This window comes from Hevea brasiliensis, chromosome 14, assembly GCF_030052815.1.
Source record: "Hevea brasiliensis isolate MT/VB/25A 57/8 chromosome 14, ASM3005281v1, whole genome shotgun sequence".
NCBI classification, from domain to species: domain Eukaryota; kingdom Viridiplantae; phylum Streptophyta; class Magnoliopsida; order Malpighiales; family Euphorbiaceae; genus Hevea; species Hevea brasiliensis.
In genome coordinates, this window is record NC_079506.1 from 22,871,510 (window position 1) to 22,880,338 (window position 8,829).

Consider the following 8,829-nt stretch of genomic DNA (forward strand, 5'->3'; position numbering starts at 1 on the left):
TTTGGAGGTAGTCCACTTGAAAATCCTCATTCTCATTTGAAGAAATTTTTGATGATATGTGGCACACAAAGGCAACCTGGAGTTTCTGATGAAGTGATTTGGCTCACCTTATTTCCATTCTCTCTTCGGGATTCAGTATTGGAGTGGTATGACTCACTTCCACAAGCTATTATAGCTACTTGGGAACAGCTATCTCAAGCTTTTCTATCTCAATTTTTCCCACCTGGGAAGACTACTCATTTGAGGAATTTAATGGTAGCTTTTAAGCCAAGGGATGATGAAACTTTGTATGAATCTTGGATGAGATTTAAGGAGCTTGAAAGGCAATGTCCTCATCATGAAATACCGAAATGGATGATTGTTCAGAATTTCTACACCAGAGTTACTCCAGCCATAAGAAACACAATTGATTCACAAGCAGGAGGAGATTTCATGAGAATGACAAGTGAAGAATGCTATGATCTATTAGAGAAGATTGCTCATAACACCCATTTGTGGGGAAATCCTAGAGCACTTGAGCCAAAGAAGGCTGGGATTTATGAACTTGACTCAGTTAACTACATGAATGCAAGATTTGATCAGTTGACTCAGCTTCTTAGTGATTTTTGCACAAAGGCAACAACCTCAACTCCTACAACTATGCAACAAGTTGCCTACACAGATGGAACCCAAAGTTGTGGAGTTGATTACTCTTCTTATGGTGATGATTATTTGCAAGAACAAGCTGCTTATGCAGGAGGTTATCAACAAAAACCTATGGAAAATGCTTACTCTAATGTGAACAACTCAACATGGAGACCACAAGCAACTTTTGCTCAACAAGGCCAAAGCTCAAATTATGCTCATAACCAGCAGTTTATGCAGCAGAATAAGCCTCAATTTCAGCCTCAATTTCAGCCCCCAAGGCAACCACAACCTGGATATTAAGTAAGAGCACAACAATCCCTTCCACCTCATGAACCGAAGCCAACCTTTGAAAGCATGATGGAGAAATTTTTTGCTGAACAAAGCAAGATGAATAGCAAATTGGAAGAAGAAATGCAACACATGAGACAAACCATGGATCAATTACAAGTCCACAACCGCATGTTGGAGACTCAATTGGCACAACAAGCAAGCTCATCGGGAAGCAAAACGTATGGGAAACTACCTAGCCAACCACAAAACCCTCATGAACAATGTAAGGTTGTGACCTTGAGAAGTGGTAAGAAAGTTGGTCAAGAGAGTGAAAACAAGAGAGAAGAAAAAGAGAGCACAAAAGAAGAAAATTTAGTTGAGAGCAAGAAAAATGAAAAAGAAGAAGAAAGCAAAAGTGAGCAAGATGAGGGAGAGAAACCATACATCCCGCCTGAACCTTACAAGCCCACCCTTCCCTACCCTCAAAGATTCATCAAGCATAAGTTAGACAAACAATTTGGCAAATTCCTTGAAGTGCTAAAGAAGTTGTATATCAATGTGCCATTCACTGAGGCACTATCCCAAATGCCAAGTTATGCAAAATTTTTGAAGGAGATTCTTTCCAAGAAGAGAAGGCTAGAAGATTATGACACCATCAACTTGGGAGAGCAATGTAGTGCTATAATTCAAAAGAAGTTACCTCCCAAACTCAAAGATCCGGGTGTGTTTTCCATTCCTTGTCATATTGGTGATAATTGTGTGGCAAATGCCTTATGTGACCTTGGAGCTAGTGTCAGCCTAATGCCACTTTCAATATATGAGAAGTTGAATATGGGAGAGTTGAAGCCCACAAACATGTATCTTTCATTGGCTGACCGTTCAATTAAGTATCCGGAAGGCATTCTTGAAAATGTGCCTATCAAGGTTGGGAAATTCTACATTCCGGTGGACTTTGTCATTCTAGATATGGAAGAAGACACAAAAGTTCCCATCTTATTGGGAAGACCCTTTTTGGCAACAGCTGGTGCATTAATTGATGTAAAGGGTGAGAAATTGACACTTAGAGTGGGAGATGATCAAATGATATTCAACATCAATCCAGCCATGAAAAGGAAACATGAAGAAGTTGAGTCTTGTTTGAGGGTAGAGATTATTGATGAGATTGTTCAAGAGAATTTTAGAAAAAGCTATCCACAAGACCCACTTGAAAATTGCTTAGTCCATGGTGGGAGCATTGATGATGACAATCACAATATAGCTACTTTTGCACAACACTTGGAGAGCTCTCCACCACATTCTGAAGCCACAATTTTTCAGCTTGAAGAAGTGCAAAATTTGGAGATCAAACCACCATCATTAAAGGTAGAGGATGCCCTAAAGGTAGATCTTAAACCTCTTCCTTCCAACCTCAGGTATGCTTTTCTTGGACCCAATGGAACATATCCTGTTATAATTAATGCATCTTTGACTGATATTGAGAATGAAAAATTGTTGAGAGTTTTGAGAGAATATAGGAGAGTTTTGGGTTATGCAATTGATGATATAAAGGGAATTAGTCCAACAATTTGTATACATAGGATTTTCCTAGAGTCAAATAGTAGACCTTCTATTGAACACCAAAGAAGATTGAATCCTACAATGAAGGATGTTGTGAAAAAGGAAATCCTGAATTTACAAGCTGCTGGACACAAAAGACTTTTGCAACTTGATGAGTTAGAAGAATTGAGACTTGATGCTTATGAAAATGCTAGGATCTATAAAGAAAGAACTAAAAAATGGCATGACAAGCATATCAAGAAAAAGGACTTTAAAGAAGGAGATTTGGTTCTCTTATTCAATTCAAGGTTGAAATTTTTTCCAAGAAAATTAAAATCAAGGTGGTCCGGTCCATTTAAAATTGTAAAAGTTTTCCCTCATGGTGCTATGGAAATTTTTGGTGAAAAATCAGGTAATTTCAAAGTAAATGGGCAAAGGTTGAGGCACTATTCAGTTGGTGAGCCAATTGAGAAGATATCAACTTGCTATCTCTCTCATTCTCCATGAAATTTTGAGTGAGTATGGTCAAGCTAAAGACCTAAACTTAGCATTTTTGTACATAACTCACAATTTTTCATTGATTCTTTATTTCTTTCATATATATATTTGTTTTAAGTTTTTCTATACTCCTTATTCAGAGTTTAACATTGTTCTACTTTCCTTGTGCAGATGGGATGCAATGCATTACAAGCAAATGAGCATATAAAAAATTTTTTGTTTTAGTCTAGCTTTAAATTTTAGCTTTAAATTTTAGTTTTAAATTTGTTCACTTATAATTTTTATCTCTCTTTTGTTGAGTATTTGCTGGTACATATTGCTTGATTCATTGCCCTTTTTGGTTAATTTTAAGAGAAAATTTTTCCAAATTTTGACATCTTGGTTTACAAGGAAAATTTTTTTGAATGTGGGTGTGTGAATTGGTGCTTTGAAAAATTATTTTGTGTAAGTATTTGATGAACATAACAAGTTGAACAATTAGAATTCATGTTATGAAGGTTTAATCATTTGAAATCTAATTTGTTTCAATTTTTTAGGTGCTATGAAATTTGGTCAAATTTGGGCAGCAGATTGCACAACCTGCGACATAACCGGGTTTGCTTGTGTCACCGCTTATGTCCGCTGGGCACATTTTTGGGCAGATTGTTGCACAACTTCCGACACAACCCCCCTATCCTTATGTTCTAACTTGTGTCGCTTGTTTGTTTTGCAGGATAAAAACTTGCTTCACCAGAATGGGCCAGCAGCTACCCCAAGCCCAAGCCCAAAAGCCCACTCACCCATTTTGAAAAAAAAAAAAAAAAAAAAAAAACATTTCATGTCTTTATTTTAGTTGCTTAATTAATTAGTTTTTTTTAGTAGCTTGTTTAGTTAATATTTTGCTTGTGTTGTTTTTCTTTCTTCTTTTACTTGAAACATTGCTTAGTTCCTCATACAGTACATTTTTCCTTTGCTCACTTGCTTTTATGTGCTACTTCGGATTTACACTTGATGGTTATATTTTTGAGCTTAACTTCCCTATTTCAACTTTTTGAGTTTAATTGATTTAATGGATTCCATTGCACTGTTTCTTTTGCAATGAGTGCAGCAGCTGTCCAAATTTTACGTAATTAAATTGGCTGCACTTCAATGAGGTAATAATTCTCATCTCAGCTTGTGTCACTGTCAACACAAGTTGTGCTATCGCTTATGCAACAGGGTAATAATTCTTTATCCACATATGAGCCTCCATTTTCTGCACATATAGCCAAATTATCCCATTCCTTGCACTCTTTTAACATTGAGGACAATGTTCATTCTGAGTATGGGGGAGAGGGTAAATTTTTTGCAAAAATTATTTTTTTTTTCTTTTTCACTTGCATATAGCGACGCATTCATTACTTCATACTTGTACATATTCATATATATACACTGCATATAGCTTCATATATACTTAGTTATGCATACTTAGTTGCATATAGATTCACTATACATTTATACATTCATGCATTTCATTTGCTCATTTAAAATTTTTGAATTTTTAAACCAGTCTTTGAATTCCATAAGCCACTTATTCAAGCAATCCAACTTGCCCTTAGATGGTTAGTGGAATGAAAGTTCCAGCTGGGTACAAAGTCTCAAGCATTATTCTTTCTCTTACTTAATAGCTGAAAATTAATACATTCATCTAGGTATGCAGATTCTGATTAGTTATTTTGAGTTTTGAGTGTCTGAATAAGCCTTTAAGGAAGAAAATGGTCCTTGTCGTCTCACCATTCCTAGAACAAGCATCTTAGATCTTTCAAAGCGAAATTTTTAACTTGCATTTGATAAGAATATGACTTAGGCATTCCTTCATATTTTAAACCTCACATTTAGCCTTAACCTACCTTAATTTCATTTCAACCCTTGCAAACCCCCTTGAACCTTAATTCCCTAATTTCTTTGGAACCCAAATCATTTACCTAGCCATTAAACCTAAACACTACCACCTATTTATGAGAATAATATTTTAGCAATTAAGTGCATAAAAAAATAATGATAAAAAAAAAAAAACTTAGAGGATTGAAACATCTTGAAAAGTGCTAGAGTAATTGTGAAAAGTTGATAAAAAAAAAAAAAAGGTCACCAAAATATCCCAAAGGTAATTTTGGATGTGACGTGAAATAAGGACACATACAAAATAAAAAAAATATATATATATTATAAAAATAGTCCCTTTATTGTGTTAGCACTTGAGATTCATTGTGAATTTCTTTCCTCTTGATAGAAAAAAATTTATTATAAAAAAAAAAGAGAGAAAATTGGATGCACTTTGAGTTTCATGATTAATATTATTCTCATATTTTGTTTACCTTATTCCCTTTCTTTGTTAACCACAATTTTACCTTATATGACCCCATTACAACCCTTAAAAAGACCTAATGATTCTTTGAAAAATGCTTGTTACATTAGTGGAGTTAGATCTTTTATGCTTGCATATGGGTTTGGCAATATAATCTTCCATACATTACTCACCATCTATTTGAGACACATTGGCTATCTATTTCATTTAGGTTTGTTTTGGCACAATTGACTCTTGTAGTTGGTTGGTATTTGTTGCTTGGGTTGATTGGTTAATTCTTAGCTATTTTGTAATTGTTGAGAGTGATTGCTTCATTCTTTGTGCTTTGCTGGTGGGAACTTGGAATGTTGGAGGCTAGAGGTAAGTTGGTAGTTTGGATTAGTGAATTTTGTGTTTTCAAAGACTGATTCTATTCCCTTCCAAATGAGTTTCAATGAAATTTTGCTTGAGGACAAGCAAGAGTTTGAGTATGGGGGAATTTGATGCATGCATTTAATATTATCATTTAGGAGTAATTTTTGCACATAATTTACCCTTGTTCATAGCTATTACTATAGATATTAGCACATATTTAGTCAACTTTACAATTTTCACACTTCTTAGTTTAATTTTTGGAATTTATTTGTTTTGTAGGTTAAATTTGGAGAAATTTGATGTATTTTGATCAGAGTAGCCATTTGGAGGAGATTAGAGTTGAATTGCAAAAATTTTTGAAGTTGAGTAAAAAATGGCCGAGAGCGACACAACCTGCAGCACAACCGATTTAGCTCATGTCGCAGGTTGTGTCGATCGTCAGATATTCAGGCCGAGAGCTACACAACCCGCTACACAACCCGCGACACAACCAACTCAGCTTATGTCATTTTTACTGGAAATAGCTGACGTGGCATTTCCGTTACTCTGACTTTTTACCTCACTTTCTCTGGAACCTTCCCCCTTTTTACCCATTCTAGGGCAGACCCTTAGCCCATATAAAGCCTCCTTTATCATTTTCTTTCAAAAAAGGGAGCAAGGGAGGCATTTTTGGCAAGAATAGAAAGAGAATAGGAGGGAGCACGGGATTCATTTTTCCAGCAGCAGCAGGAGCACGTTTCTGCACTTTTCTGCAGCAGCTTCATCTGCATTTTTCTGGGTTTTTCTATTCCTTAACTTAGATTTCCATTATTTCTCCATTTACATATTTGGGTTTGTCTTGAAACTATGAATAGTGAGTAGTTGTTTGAGATTCTAGAGATGGGTTTGTAAATATTGCTTTGTATTGTGGTTTTGAACTGATTTAGCCATTTAAATGAAGATTGTTATATTTTGATTTATTGCTTGTGTGCTTATTACCTTGCTTGATGAATGGGCCCTCATTAAGTTAAGCTTTAATCCTTAATAGATGGACTGAAAAGTGAATATTTTGGATAGATAATCTTGCAATAAACTTGATTTTCTTGGTGTTAGAGATAAGCTAAGAGAATTAAGGGGACTTTCCAAAATCAATTAGAGCATTAATTGGGTTTTTGTTAGGTTTGAAATACCGTGAAAACAGGGTTTGATTTAATGAAAACCAACTTTGAGATGCTTGAAAAAGGTTTCAAAAATTTAAGAATTGATTTCCCTCAAAATTGCAATTCTCATGTGTTTGGCTAAATTAGGGATAAACCACATGCAAACAATATTGAAAATCCATTCTCTAGAATCACTTTAATTTTTATTGAATTTAAATTTAATTCCTACAAAATTTATAAATAGCATTTTCAATTTAAATCTTGGTAATCTAGCTCAATTAATTTAGTTAATTGTTTGATTTAGCTTAAATTCCTCAAATACCAATTTTAATTCCAAATTTCATTTTACATCTTTAAATTTTGCCATTCTAATTAGCTTATACTTTTATTTCCAATTTAAGCACAATTCCCTGTGGGATCGATATCATTTTTTTAAAACTATACTACTGTGACCCGTGCACTTGCGGACAACAGTATCACATGAACGCAAGGATTCAATTTGCTCACAGAATGACACTTTTATCAGACCAACTTTACAAGGTTAGTTGCTTTCTATGATTATTGTATTCTTCATTTTTATTTTTAATCAATAACAATTTTTTTTCATTTTTATTTCTATAGAACATAAGTAAAATTTATCAATAAATGTTGAATGTAATGCTAAAGCTCATTGCATTCTCAAGGGAGAACTCAGGTTTGATATTTGAAAAAGGTATTGTTGAGAGGAGCGGCCACAAGCTCCAAAGGGATTAATCTTTTATAAACCGTAAAACAGATATAAAGAATACTATAATATAAAAAAATAATAATAAGCAAAATATGCTTAATTCTATATATCACATCCAATGTTTCGTATCAACAAAACCTTACCAAGAAAGGCTTTCATTCTTTAATTTACAAGTATGCAATATGCATGAAGGATAAAGCTTAGGCAACTTGGTCATTCATTTTCTCTCGTTTCATTTCCTAATCATTGCACTTTAACTAGAATTCAAATTCATCAATAATATCATGAAAATAATATTACTGAATTAAATCTCATTAGTTTGTCCTTTCATTTTCCAATTATCACACATTTGAGATTTTTTTTTTCAATCCACTTACGAGTGTAAACATCATATTTATCTCAATCTTATAATCTACTGATCAAATTCTAAACTTGAATTTCAAATTTGATACATCTTAACAGTTATTAATATACATGTATAAAGGATGATCCGGTGTACAAGGCATTCCACACTTATGGGGAGAAAGGTTACTCTACTTCGCAGAGTTTCTGTGATATTCACATACAAGAAAAGAATGAATGATTATATGCTTTAAGTGTAATAATGTTTGAATTTTTAATTTTTAATTTCATGTCTTATATATGCAGTGGTGATCACGACATGGTTGTACCACATGTGGGCACACAGCAATGGATAGTCTCTAAATTTAAATATTAAAGATGATTGGCGTCCATGGTTCGTCAATAGTCAAATTGCAGGGTTGATTTTCAGATTGAACTTTTGATTATGATTTTGCAAATTTACTTCCATATAATTATTTCATTTCCATGTTCTATTTCATGATCATTTGAAACTAACTTTGTAATTAATTTTGCTGCAGCTATGTAACTGTGTATTCGAAGAACAAGTACATTTTGACGTATGCAATTGTTTAGGCAAGTAAAAGGCTTTGCTTCGTTCTCCCTTCATACATACTTATGAACTCTAACAAAAGCTATAAAAGGAAAATTTCCACTTTTTTTTTTTACTATTTTCTTGATCATGAACAGGGAGCAGGTCACACAGCTCCAGAATACAAACCTATGCAATGCCTTGCCATGGTTGATAGGTGATTTGCAGATTATCTACTGTAGGATATAAACTTCTACCGAAAAGGAAATTTTTTTAATTAGATATTTCATTTGTTTTAATTTGTCATTTTTGTTGTGAGGGTCCATTTTTCTGTTTGGTTGTGTGGTCAATTTGCATTGCCGTCTCAGGCTTAGCTCCTAAAGAATGCATTGTTTTCGAGTTTGACAAGCATAACAATCAAATTTTATTTGCAAACAAAGATAAGTGCATGCGTTCATTTAGA

The 8,829-nt window shown here is 33.9% G+C and overlaps 1 non-coding gene across 1 annotated transcript; it reads right to left on the reverse strand.

Moving 5' to 3' along the window:
* Positions 1–237: 237 nt before the first annotated feature.
* LOC131173677 (small nucleolar RNA R71) lies at positions 238–344 on the reverse strand. Its single transcript, XR_009143989.1, has one exon. It is a non-coding gene; the product is annotated as a small nucleolar RNA R71 (small nucleolar RNA).
* Positions 345–8,829: the final 8,485 nt, after the last annotated feature.